At 34.5% G+C, this 13,919-nt stretch overlaps 1 long non-coding RNA gene across 1 annotated transcript; it reads left to right on the forward strand.

The window, feature by feature from the left end:
* The first annotated feature begins 12,106 nt into the window (after positions 1–12,106).
* Positions 12,107–13,317, forward strand: LOC127748371 (uncharacterized). Its single transcript, XR_008010443.1, has 2 exons — positions 12,107–12,354; positions 12,737–13,317. It is a non-coding gene; the product is annotated as an uncharacterized LOC127748371 (long non-coding RNA).
* Positions 13,318–13,919: the final 602 nt, after the last annotated feature.

Genomic DNA, 13,919 nt, shown 5'->3' on the forward strand with positions numbered 1-13,919 from the left:
CCAAAATCCAAGAATAGAAAGTGTATAAATAGGAGCTAGTTTGATGTAATTAGGACCTTTTACTTGGCTTTTGAATTTTTCACTTTCTTTGAGCTCTGAATTTTATTTTTGCATTTTAGAACTTCTCTTGGTGTCTTCACTGAGATTTCAGAGAATTGGGGAGGAGAATTGATCTCTCTTCTTCCTCGTTCTTGCTTGAGGCTTTTTAATTTCCTTGTTTTGAGTCTTGGGTGTTAAGAATTGAGGAAATTCTGTCTCAATCTCCACTCAAGAACTCCTTAGTTTCTTTTCTGCATAATTGAATCCATTCACATTCTCTTTACTGTTTCTTCTTCAATTTCTTGTCAATTGCTTTGAGAACTTGGATCTGGGAAGGTAATTGAGATCTAGGCTCTGCTACCTAGTCTCTGGAACCCTGAGATCCCAATTTACTTTTGGTTCTTCTGTGAACATTGCTGCACTTTAATTTCAATTTCTGTTTATTTAAGTTTCTGCAATTTACATTTCTTGCACTTTAAGTTTCTGCAATTTACATTTCTTGCACTTTAAGTTTCTGCAATTTACATTTCTTGCACTTTAAGTTTCAGTCATTTACTTTCTTGTTCTTTAAGATTCAGTCTATTTTACTTTCCTGTTCTTTAATTTACTGCAATTTCCCCTCTCCCTTTACATTCCAAGCAATTTAGCTTCTGTTAAATACAACCCACTCAACCAACATTTGATTCGCTTGACTAAATCAATCACTAAACTAAAATTGCTCAATCCTTCAATCCATGTGGGATCGACCTCACTCATGTGAGTTATTATTACTTGATGCGACCCGGTACACTTGTCGGTGAGTTTTGTGTTGGATCGTTTTCCACACATCAGAGTTCGGTTATGAGAGAAGAGAGAAGAGAAGCCACGGGAGCACTATTCATGCTCCACTTCCGGGAGCCATAACTTGAGCTACGAAGCTCCGATTGACAAGCCGTTTGCGGCCACACGAAGCTCTTGTTGAGCTCTACGTTTCTACCCAAGAAAACCTGGTAAGAAATGGCGTCACTACTCCCAGTTTCGTGCCCTAAGATTCTGCGCATTTTTATGTGTGGTTTTTAAGTAGATTTTGTGGTTTTGGTTGTTTAGGTGATCTCTAGTAGCGGGTAATTGATAAATTTTATCCCTATTCATATTGGGTAAGGTAAGGTTTTGCTAAATCCTTGTGTTTATTTGTTTTGGGTATCTTAGGTTTTGATGTTGGTATATATATGTATTGTTAGTTTGAGCTTTGGTGTTGGTTGAAGTTGGTTGAGGTTTTGGATCAAGGTTGGTGGCTTCGTTTTAGTATTTGGTGCGTTTGAGAATCGGCCTAGGTATGATTTCAGTTTTCTTTATGTAATATTTAATGTTCATGGACACTTAGGCTAGTTGACCCTAAGATAGGATTGAATGTTATTGGTGTATGAATATTTATATGTGAATGGATGATAATTGTGGGTTGTATTGGATTATTGTGGTTGATGATGATTATTGGGAATTGTTAGTGTTATTGAGTGTTGATGATTGGTGTTGTTAATGAGGATTGATAAATGAAGTGGTGGTGTTGTGTGAAACAAATTCAAATACTAGTAATATTGATTATATGATTTGATGAGGTTGTTGGTATTTAATAATTATGAAAGTTGATGACAAATATGTGAATTTGATAATGATGGGTGGTATTGAGGGATTATGATGTTTGATGCTGGATATGTGATTATTGTTGTTGATGTGGTTGGTAATTAATGATGGTTAGTGATGTTGTTGGTAATATAAAGGTGAGTGTTAAGATTGTTGATACATGATGCGAATTATGATGAGTTGAGGATTTTGGAATATGTTGATGAATTTATGATGTTGAAATTGGTAAGGATGGTGTGAGAGATTGTAATTGGAATGAAATGGGGTTGATTTTTGATATTGGATAATGATTGAATTAGGATTGAGGAAAGTGTTGGTGGAGGATTGACTTTGGTATCATATAATTGTGGTTTGGTGGTTGGGAATGGTATAATATGCTATAAAAGGTAGGTGATGATAGAAATTAGGATTTGAAGGGGTTTTGGTTGGTTTTGCTTGGAGTTGTTGGTAATGTTGAGGTTTTGAGATTCTTGGTAAAAGTTGGTTTTTGGTGAACCTTGTCTAATCATAACTTTTACCTCGATTTTCACAATTGATTGGAATTTGTTCTAAACTAAAGATGATTTTAAGAGCTTTAAAATGATATAAAGTTTGAGAAAAATGGATTTTTGTAGAGGGAGTTATGATCATTCAAAGTTGGTGTTGAAAATCTAAAATTCTGAAAAGTTGCAGAATTTCAGGATTTTTGATATGTGCGCATGCACGCTTCTGCAAAAATGTTGACCTGTGTGTCCGCACACGCAGAGACAGGCAATCTACTTGCAACGTTAGCACAGCTTGTGCGTGAGCACATCAATGAAGAATTACGACCGGAGCCGGGAAGGGTCGTCTGTTGGGGGCACTTGCACAGCTTGTGCGAGTGAAAAAACTTTATAAATTTTAGTACATGTGCGTACGCACACCCCTGTGCGACTTTCAAAATCTTCCTGGGCGTGCGCACGCACACTCCTGTGCGGACGCACACGCCCTGTTTCATAAATTTAAATTTTGTTTTCAACTATTTCACCTTCCCAATAAGGTTGTAAGCTTCAATAACACCATTTTAAGACTCTTGGACTTATTTTAGAGCATTGAAAAATGGAAAAGGTCCTAGGGGTTTAAGTTTTATTTTTCTTTGAAAAGTTAGCAAATGGTGGTTTAGGTTTCTGGTGTATTGTGGATGAGTTAGTTGGGAGGGAAGGAAGAGTTGTGCATATGGTGATTGTTGACAATGAATTGGGAAATTGATGAACTAATGAGCTCGGAATGGAAGTGATGAGTTGATGATGGTTATGATGAGTTGAAGACTCAAAGAGGAATGATGATCTTGTTGAATAATGAGAGTGTGCCAGGCACTATATCCTTAGGTTAAGTATGACAGTGTGCAGGGTATTATGTCCCTGGGATTGAATTATGATTGATAATATTTTCTGCTGCAAGAGTGTGCCAGGCACTATATCCTTGGGTTATGCATGCAAGTGTGCCTGGCACTATATCCATGGGTGAATAGCGTGTGCCCGGCACTATATCCGTGGGTCAATAGAGTGTGTCCGACAATATATTCGTGGGTGCGGCAGAAAAATGACATCCGAAAGGATGTGTTGAGTTAGCATTTATGGCCCGACAAGTGATATCACGAGCCAATAGGATAGACATTTATCATGTGCTTTTTCTATCTGTTTGTATGCCTTGCCGACTTGTAATTGTATGCCTAAATGAATAACATGCCTATATTGCTTGCTGGAACTACTTGCTCTATATGCTTCTACTTGTGTTTTACTTGCTTGCCTTTATATTGTGATTGTCTGGTGTTGAGGAGGTTAGGTAGGTGGTGGCGATGGGATCGCACAGAGATTAGGATGGCGACGACTGTGGGATACAGTGGTGTGAACAATATTAGTTAGAATTTTCCCAAAGTTTAGATAACCCTGGTTTATGGTTTAAGTTCTTTATGTATTTATTTACTTTGTTCTAAGCTTGAATACTTATATGCAATGTGAAGTTCTAGGATTGCCTTCGGTGTCCCGGGGCCTTACATTTTATATCATTGGGCACTGTTACCATACTGAGAACCTTCGGTTCGCATCCTATACTTTGTTGTTGTTTTTCAGATACAGGTTGCAACCCACCTCGGTGAGTTGCTTGATGGTAGCAGAGCAGAGGACCTTATTCTATCTGGTTTTCATTTTAATTATTCTGATTAGAACTCTCACTTTTGTATATTTATCTTTATAGCCTTAGAGGCTTATTTGAAAGATAGGTTGTATAAGCTGTTTTAATTCTAAAATTCTGTATCTTTCTAATTGTAACTAGTCAGCTTAAACTCCACAAGCTGCGGCTAGTTCTCTATGATTATTATATTCTTATATTTATATATGTTTTATTCTCTCACACATATACCTTGTATCTTATGCGTTAGCTTCGTGCGAACGTTTTACACTTCTGAAATTTTGTCTTTGAGCTTAATCCTTCATCAGACTTCTAGAATATATTATTTCTTTCTATATAAATATGTATAAGCCTTAGAATTGTCGTAACCTTTGGTTAACCCTTGCTTTACGGCTAGAGGTAAGGCTTAGGTTAATTGGGGCGTTACAGTTTCTTACTATCTTTTGTTTTTATTTTCTCTTTTCTCTATGAATTCTCACCTTCTTGGCTTTGACTTTGGTATTAACTATGATGTAGGAAATGGGAACTTCAATGATAGTTCGCAATATGGATCATTGAGGGGGAGCCATATTCATATGGACAACCTTCATGGCAATAACCTCCTCCAATCTGCAATGGTCACAATCTATCCCATAATGCATACCAATTCAATGGATATGGTAGACCTCCTTATGGTTATAAACTTCAACCACCATATGCCTACCAACTACCTCCTCAATATTGTCTTTAACCACCATATTCATAAGCCCCATCACACCACCAAACACCTCTATATGATCTTAATCCATATCCACCATCACATCACCAACCTTATGTGTCTCAAGAACAATCATATGAGCCATATGAACCACACAAACCACTACCATTTCAACGCCAATACTCTCAAACCCCTCATTGACCAATTATCTCTATATACATAACCTCAACACTCTCACTCTTATAAACCACCTCCCATATATGATTGCTACCTTTAACACAATCAACCATCTTTTCTACCACAACCCTCAATGGAAGAAGCTTTCCAACCCTTATTAAGTTTTCTCCAAGAGAAAGAAGAATCCCAAAGGAGGCATGACGCTATCATGGCTTCTTTAGCAGAAACCATAACTCGTTTAACCATACAGAGCTCACACAACAATCAAAGCACTCCTGTTAATGGATGTGAAGAATTAGTTTCAACCAAAGAGCATTATGTAGAAGAGAGCTTGGAACCCCAAATGGAGGAAGAAGCTCTTCAACTATTAATCCAAGAACAAAAAGAGTTTTTCCTAGAGCAAGATGAATCTCACAAGAGGCAAGAAAACTACATGGCAATCATAGTCAAATCTGTTGACCACTTAGTCTCAAGGCGTTCATGCAATCAAGGTACTCCCATTGACGAATGTGGAGAATTAACTGAAGAGCATAATGTGAGAGAGACCTTAGAGCTTCAAGAGGAAGAAGAGAAGCCAAGGTGTGAATTGCAACAAGTGGAGAAGGTTGAATGCATCAAATTTAAAGAAGTGGTTGAAGAGTTAGGAGGAATTGAGCAAGAGGTGGAGTCCAAGATTGAAGACACTTCCACACTAACAAGTGACATTTATGATCTTATTAAGTCTTCTTCTATTGGATGTGAAATTAATGTTGAGGAGGACTATGCACAACCTCTGAGACATGACATGAGTGATGAAGAAGAATTAGAAGAAGTTAGTGAATAAGAAGGGAAAGTTGAGAGAGCTTGTCAAGAGGTGGAAGATAACAAGGAAGAGTCAAAGGGAGTGGGCACTAATTTAGCAAATTCTTTGGAGATATCCCTCACTAAGAAACTATCCAACACACTATTTAACTGGGTAAAAATCTTGTCCTTTAGCTTTATTGGCCCACTTGAATATGGTTTGCTAGAAACGGATGGACAACTTAGAGCTCTTTGCGGATTGATGAACAAGAGAGAGATGGTTAGTGGTTGGCATCATAATTCAAGGCTCACTATGGTTGAAACTTCAAGGTTGGAGTTCCGAAGATGGTGCAATGCTCAATTGAATGGATTTAGGAGGAAGCTTTGGTATTTAAGGGAAATTCTGAAGTCTTGTCACTTGGATGGAACCATGGTAATCAACTAGAAGACGGGTGCAAAAATAAAATTTGGGATCCCGGAATACAAGCTAAAGATCAATTTTAGGAGCTCTTAGCTTGTTTGCAACTTCATTAAAGCTTGGTGTACATCATTTGGAATCATAGTGAGCATTGGAAGTCCAAGCATTAGTGGAAGTACAAGGACGAATTCAAACATAAGCTACCATGACAAGAGCTCACCAAAATGTCTAACTTAAGGACAGTAAATAAAAGTTCTAGGTAAGAAACACCCCACCATGGTAAAATCTTCCAACCTTCAATTCTTTTTATTATTCTTGTACTTATTTCTCATAGTTATTAGCTTGATTTGGTAGATTTTGGTTGTTAATTACATGTTTGAATATCTTGGTTGATGTCACTTTTGAAATAGTTTGTAGCTTTATTAATTTAATTTTATATCCTTATTGCATTATTAAGTTTTCAAGTAACTTTTAAGTTGATTTTGGCTTTAGGATGTTAGAAAGTAGGCTAAAAACCTCTTTCTAGGCATAGGGTTGTTTAAAAAAATCACATCATACGTATGCATGTGTCATGAGTACACACAAATGCATTTTCAAAAGCAAAAGTAATTTGTGTGAACATTGTGCCAGTACTATATGTACGCACGATGCCAAACCAAAATGGAATTGATTTTTGTGTGATCATCTAAATGAGTAATCATAAGCAACAAGGAAAGTAAAAGAAGGAACATGTCGCAATGGATAGAGAAGGAGAAAACTCCTCCTTAGCAACAACATCACTACCATCATCATAGCCGGCCCACCACGTTGTCCAGAGGCTCTTCGAGGAGATTTCTTGTATAAAGCATCGCAACAAGCGACACTATGAGTACTTGAAGAAGCTTTCTGGCTGTATAGACCCTCATAAAGGAGGAGCAAGATCCACCAACTACAGGTGGAGTCCAGTAGAGCTTTAGCATTGTCTTGATTGCATGGAACACCATACATATTTTTCAGTGTGGAGAGGTCGAATGACCAAAGATCGGCTGTTGGATGAAAATTTTTCATTCCAAATACTTGCATTTTGATAATGTGCTAATTGGACATAGTTTACTCTCCTATATGCATATGATGATTTTGGATTGATAGAGAATAGAAAAAGAACCTAGAAATTTGATTTTTTCATCCAATCACATCATATAAGCTTAATCAAATAATTAATTTTCAAGAAATTTTTTTTATGGCATTCTATTAATTTGAGTTAGATCTTTTTTCTTGAACTTGCTTAAAAAATATTGTGGAACATAATTGAGAGCTAGAAAATACAACATTGTGAGATTTGAACTTTAATGTGTAGTTGTATCATATTAACCACTATGTTTATTCTTGTGTATTATTCTCTCTATATGATTGTGATATTTGATTTGTTTGATTCTTTATGTCCAATATTTTGTGTATGAATGAATTTACATGATTAAGACCTTTATTTTATTTGAGCTCACTCACCCAAATAGTCTTACCCTTTTATCTATCTTTGTTAACCAATTTTGAGTCTATTTAATCTTCTTTTATTCTTAATTTTAGCACAACATTTTTCTAAGTAAAAAATGATAAATGTCTTTGATTTGAATCTTTGATTAGTTTCGGCTAATGAGAATGTGCATTATTTAAGTGTGGAGAAATTTGGAAACACTAATAGAGAAAAAAATGGGTATTTTATATTTTTGTTAAAATTTTGAAAATTTGGTACATACTCATGCATTGAATGTTGTACTATATATATTGATCTTTTTATATATATTATGTTATTGAAAAAAAAAAGAAAAAAAATGAGAAAATAATAAAAAGGGGACAAATGTTATCTCAATAGAAAAATATAAAAAATAAATGGATATGTAAGATGAATTAAAAAGATGCATAAATATGTAAAAAAGTGAATGATCAGTAATTAGATTTTGTATTATATATTATTTNACTATGATAAAAATATATAATGTCAAATAAAAAATATAAATAATAAATAATAGAAAAAAGAGCTCATAAAGAGAAATAATAAGAATTTTATAAATAATACAATAATATGTATAAAGGATAAAATTGGTAAAAGAAAAATAAATGTTAAATGTTAATAATTAAAAGTTAGTTAGTACAACGTAGAAGTTAGAAATTGTTGCTTTTTATAAACATAATTTTATGACCAAAATTACTTTTGTATTTATAGAGAGAAAAATTAGCCAAATTAAAAATTAAAACTTTCAAGAAGTTGTAACGTGCTTTTCCGTAGTTGCCAAACACAATGGTTGAATCGGTGATCCATTAATCTTATTGTCTGAATTGGTTAATTATATTGTATTCCGATAACTATGCTATGTAGTATGTTTAAGGCTAAAACGTTTTGTTTTTTCTTTCGATCATGCTAAGGCTGGAACGTTAACTCGAATTTTAGGATGTATGGGTTCTTGGGCCACTAACCCAATTTTTTTAAACATGAAATATACCAATAATTTTTCTAGTGTCCTCCAATATTTTTGGTGTTCTAAAATGTCCAATATGTTATGGTGTAAGTATGATCCACAATCCTGCTGCTTCTTTATAATACCCAAAAACAGTCTTTTGCTGTATTAACAACAAAAATAACAACAAATTATAACCAAAAAAAAAACCACCTCTACCAACTAATCAGTATAAGAGAAAAAGAGATATTATGATCAATTTCTTATCTACTAAAAGAAAAACTCAGACCAGACATTGTAATATTTTATACATCTTCTATCTACCAAACACTAAACTCAAAGAAATTAGAAACTAAGCATTAGCTTATAATTGACAGATACTCGAGAATCCACATCCAATAAACTAAAAAGCAAAGACTTTTTGTTGAGTAATAAGGAAAAAATATTATATATATTAGCAGAATCACTTATTAAGCGCCTCCAATTAATTGCTAGACCCTTGCTTATGAAAACAAATCTCCCAACTTCAGTTTGAGGGCATGCTATTTTACATGCCGCAGCACTTATTCGTTTGAGGCCCATGAATTACCATCAGTTCTCTCCTATGCAATTAGCTTTTGGCCAGCAGTCAAATGTCTCCCATTTAAGAATATTTGGGTGTGCGATATATGTTCCCATTGCACCACCTAATCGCACCAAAATGGGACCCCAAAGAAAATTGGAGATATATGTTGGATATGATTCTCCCTCTATAGTGAGGTATCTTGAGATACAAACGGGAGATGTATTTAAAGCCCGATTTGCGGATTGTCATTTTGATGAATCAAAATTTCCAACATTATGGGGAGAGAATAAGCTTCCTGAAAAGGAACTTAATTGGAATGCATCCTCGTTGATGCATTTAGATCCTCGATTAGGGCAATGTGAACTAGAAGTTCAAAAGATTATACATTTACAAAGAATAGCAAATGAATTTCCTGATGCATTTTCCGATACAAAGAGGATAACTAAATCTTATATACCAGCGAAAAATGCCCCAATTCGAATTGATGTCCCAGTAGGACAAGTAGCCATTGAAGCAAATTCACGCCAGAAACGTGGCAGGGTGAAAGATACCCCAATTCGAATTGATGTCCTAGTAGGACAAATAGCCACTGAAGCAAATACACGCCAGAAGCATGGCAGGCCTGTCAGTTCCAAAGATAAAAATCCTCGAAAGATAAAAGAGGTAAATAATATTCTTGTTGAAAAAGACATAGTAGAGATACCTGCAGTTGTCGAAAATTCTGATATAATTTTAACGCCAAAAGATGTTCAGGTACCTGAAAATTATGAAAATGACGAGATCTCGATAAAGTATGTCTTAACAGGAGAGAAATGGGACTGAAATAAGACAATTGTCAATGAAATATTTACATATAATGTGGCATTAAATATCATGCATGAAAGTAAGGATCTTGAGCCAAGATCAGTCGAAGAATGTTGACAAAGGAATGATTGGCCAAAATGAAAAGAAGCCATGAAGGCTAAATTAGACTCACTTGCAAAACGTGAAGCCTTTGGACCTGTAGTCCGTACACCTAAAGATGTAAAACCTGTTGGATACCGATGGGTATTTGTGAGAAAACGAAATGAGAAAAATGAAGTTGTGCGCTACAAAGCCCGACTTGTGGAACAAGGTTTTTCACAAAGGCCCGGTATAGATTATGAAGAAACGTATTCCCCTGTAGTGGATGAGATAACATTGCGTTATTTGGTCAGTTTATCTGCATGTCATAAACTGCATATGCATTTAATGGATGTGGTAACAGCCTATTTATATGGCTCATTAGATCGGGATATCTATATGAAAGTCCCTGAAGGACTAAAGATATCTAAACCATCCAATGAATATTCGCAAGGGTTATACTCAGTCAAATTGCAAAGATCTTTATATGGTTTGAAGCAATCTGGACGAATGTAGTATAATCGTCTTACTGAGTATCTGGCCAAAAATAGATTTAAGAATGATGATATCTGTCCATGTATTTTCATAAAGAAATTTGCATCTGGGTTCATTATAATTGCTGTGTACGTTGATGATTTAAATATCATTGGAACTCCTGAAGAAATTCCAACAATTATAAAAACTCTAAAAGAAGAGTTTGAGATGAAAGATCTTGGAAGAACTAAATTTTGTCTCGACCTGCAGATCGAGCATACAAAAAATGAGATCTTTATTCATCAAACAACATACACAGATAAGATCCTGAAAAGATTTTATATGGATAAGTCACATCCATTAAGTACCCCAATAATAGTAAGATCTTTGGATGTGGAAAAGGATCAATTTTGTCCTAAAGAAGAGAATGAAGATATCCTTGGTCCTGAAGTATCATATCTTAGCGCTATTGGAGCGCTAATGTATCTTGCTAATAATACACGACCTGATATATTATTTGCTGTAAATTTACTAGCAAGATATAGTTCCTCTCCAACCAGAAGACATTGGAGTGGAATCAAACAGATCTTTCGATATTTTCATGGAACGGTTGATATGGGATTGTTTTATCCCTATGGATCCAAGTCACAACTAGTTAGCTATGCAGATGCCAGATACTTGTCTGATCCACATAAAGGGAGATCTCAAACAAGGTACCTGTTCACATATGGTGGTATAGCTATATCATGGTGGTCCACGAAACAGACGATAGCAGCAACCTCCTCTAATCATGCTGAAATACTGGCGATTCATGAAGCTAGTCGCGAGTGTTTTTGGCTGAGGAGTCTAATTCAATATATTTTGTCATCATGTGGACTGATTGATCATAAGATAGCTTCAACTGTCATGTTTGAAGATAATACAGCATGTATTGCTCAACTTAAGGGTGGATACATCAAAGGTGATAGAACAAAGCATATTTCTCCCAAATTCTTCTTCACTCATGATCTTCAAAATCAAGGGACAATTGATGTCCAACAGACCCGTTCAAGTGACAATATGGCAGATTTATTCACAAAGTCACTCCCAGAATCCTCCTTTGAAAGATTGGTACATGAGATTGGGATGCGCCGATTTCGAGACATTAAATGATGTCGACAAGAGGGGGAGACTGTACTCTTTTTTTCTTGGTCAGGTTTTTTTCCCATTGGGTTTTTCTTGACAAGGTTTTTAATGAGGCAGTCTCTATCACAAAGGATATTATTATTGTACTCTTTTTTCTTCACTAAGGTTTTTCCTACAAGATTTTCCTTTAGTAAGGTTTTAATGAGGCAATAATCCTAAATGGACATTCAAGGGGGAGTGTTGTGATAACTGATAAGAATGGGACGTGGATGCCCATTCCCATGTGAAACTTATTTTCTCAAGAAGGAATAATATTAAATGAACGTTGAAATTATATCCCCCCATACATGTATAAATAGAGGCCTTTGTTTCTAAGAAAAATACGATCAATAATAACAACATTCTTTCTCTTTTTTATATTTTCTCTCCTTATAAGTATTTTAAGTACTCTTCTCTCTTACTTTTTTATATATAATATTAATAAATATATTAATCATCTCTATTATATTGAGATAGTAATTCTAATAAATATTACTACTTGAATTATTTAATTATATTTCTATATTTTATTTGTTACTTCTTCCTTATTTATTTAGTTATTTTATAACAATACTCATATTTTTCAAAAATATAAGTACATTTCTAGAGAAAAACAAATTTTATTTGATCAAGTATTGTTGATACAAGTTTGGCTGCACGGGGGTGACCAATCAGAAAGAGTAGAGATGAAGTTCATAGGATTCCAAGTGTAAATGCGAAATGGCGACACGTTTCTAGGGGCAAGTTGAGCTTCATACGGCATAATTTATGCCACCATATTATATATTCATATATATTCAGCTAATTAATAACCCACTTGGTATCGCATCTTTCTCTCCATTATTTCTTCCTTTCATTTCATCCATAATAATATAATTATTATTAACTGCTTGAACCCTACTCCCACCTTCCACCTTCCATTTCCCCTTTTCCAGAACTGCTTCCCCCCAGATAACAGGTACCTTCTCAATTCAACATTTTCTGGTCTTCTTTCTCTTAATTAACATCAACAATCAACAATTCAATTCTATTTGAAGGAATTAATTAATTGTTGCTAATAATAATAACAATAGTAATAAGCTGCAACCATACGATATACTTCTAGTGCATATATTCAATTTTCCTTGCCTTTAACTAGAATAATAAAGTTTAGCCTTTGCTGCAAAATTCCTCTATTATTTGTATTTTTCTCTATTAATTAATAAAAAGGGTAACCACGATCGAGTATTGAATGGCATAAATGTATATGATCTGATCTCTAAGTTTGCTATTTCATTCATTAATTACTATTGTGGTTACGTCCTGAAATCTGAAGAATAAAGATGGCATGGATGGCGTAGGTATAATAAATAAATAAATATAAGATAGAAGGCAGAGAATTGAAGAGGAGAGAAGAAAAGAGAAAACAAAAAACAAGTTGGGAAGTTGAAAAAATAAGAATGGGTTTCGTGGTGGTGGTATCATTGCCATTGATACTGTTGATATTGATAGTGGCATTAGCATGTTATCTAATGGGTAGGGCCAAGGGTCGACAACAGGCATGTGGATATCCTCAACAATATGGGCCACCAGCCCCTCCACCTCAGGCCCAATACAAGCAACCGGAGCCCTAAACATTCTGCTTCTTGCCCCATTAACAAGTCCAAAAGAAAAAAACAACAATGCTGCTTGGTCTCTCTTTTGTATTATTCTATATATGTGATATGTTGTATAGTTGAACTTATTGTCTGCTGGATAGTACAGTAATCTTTGTTTAATAAATGAACTAATTCAAAGAAGAAAACAAAGTAAATATTCAAGTTGCTACGTCTATTTTATAAGAGTTTAATTTTGATGTAATGTAAAATATTTTATACTATTATCTATTTGCATTTGTTCTTTTACATAACTATTTACGCCATTAATGAAAAGGTTTTTTTTCTGCTGTTGTGTTTGTTTTTTACTGTGTATCAAATTATATATTTTTTTAATAAAAGACTATCTCATTTAAATAAGAAGAAGACAAAATAACAATTAAAACAATGTTGTTTTGGGTGAAGAATAACTAGTATGTTCCAAAAAAATGAATAATTAAGGATTGTTTTGTCAATGTTCTTTTAAAGTGCATGTAATTCTTTATGAAAATTGATAGGGATTGGATTAGGTATTTAAAAAGAAAAAAAAAAGAGAAAAAAAAGAAGAAAAATACTTATATTTATGTGGATTATTCACGTCTTTAAGATGCATCGTTGGCTCACAATTCACATCAATGTTATTCAGCATAAGATGAGAGAGGTGTAATGGTTGGTTGAATAAATGCCCATGACTAGAAAATGAAACAAGTAGTGCAATTATGACTATTATTGGCAACTTGCAGGGGTTTGTTCACCCGCCACAATAATGATGTATGTTTGCAATTTGGGCATCAGAACTTGCATCCAGTTAGCCGGTGGTGGTGGTGGTGTTGTGCATCCTTGCATTATGTTTTGTTTAAGAAAAAAAGCCAAAAAAAAAAAGATGGAAAGAAAATAAATGAAAAATTTT

The sequence above is a fragment of the Arachis duranensis genome, chromosome 6, assembly GCF_000817695.3.
Source record: "Arachis duranensis cultivar V14167 chromosome 6, aradu.V14167.gnm2.J7QH, whole genome shotgun sequence".
Taxonomy (NCBI): domain Eukaryota; kingdom Viridiplantae; phylum Streptophyta; class Magnoliopsida; order Fabales; family Fabaceae; genus Arachis; species Arachis duranensis.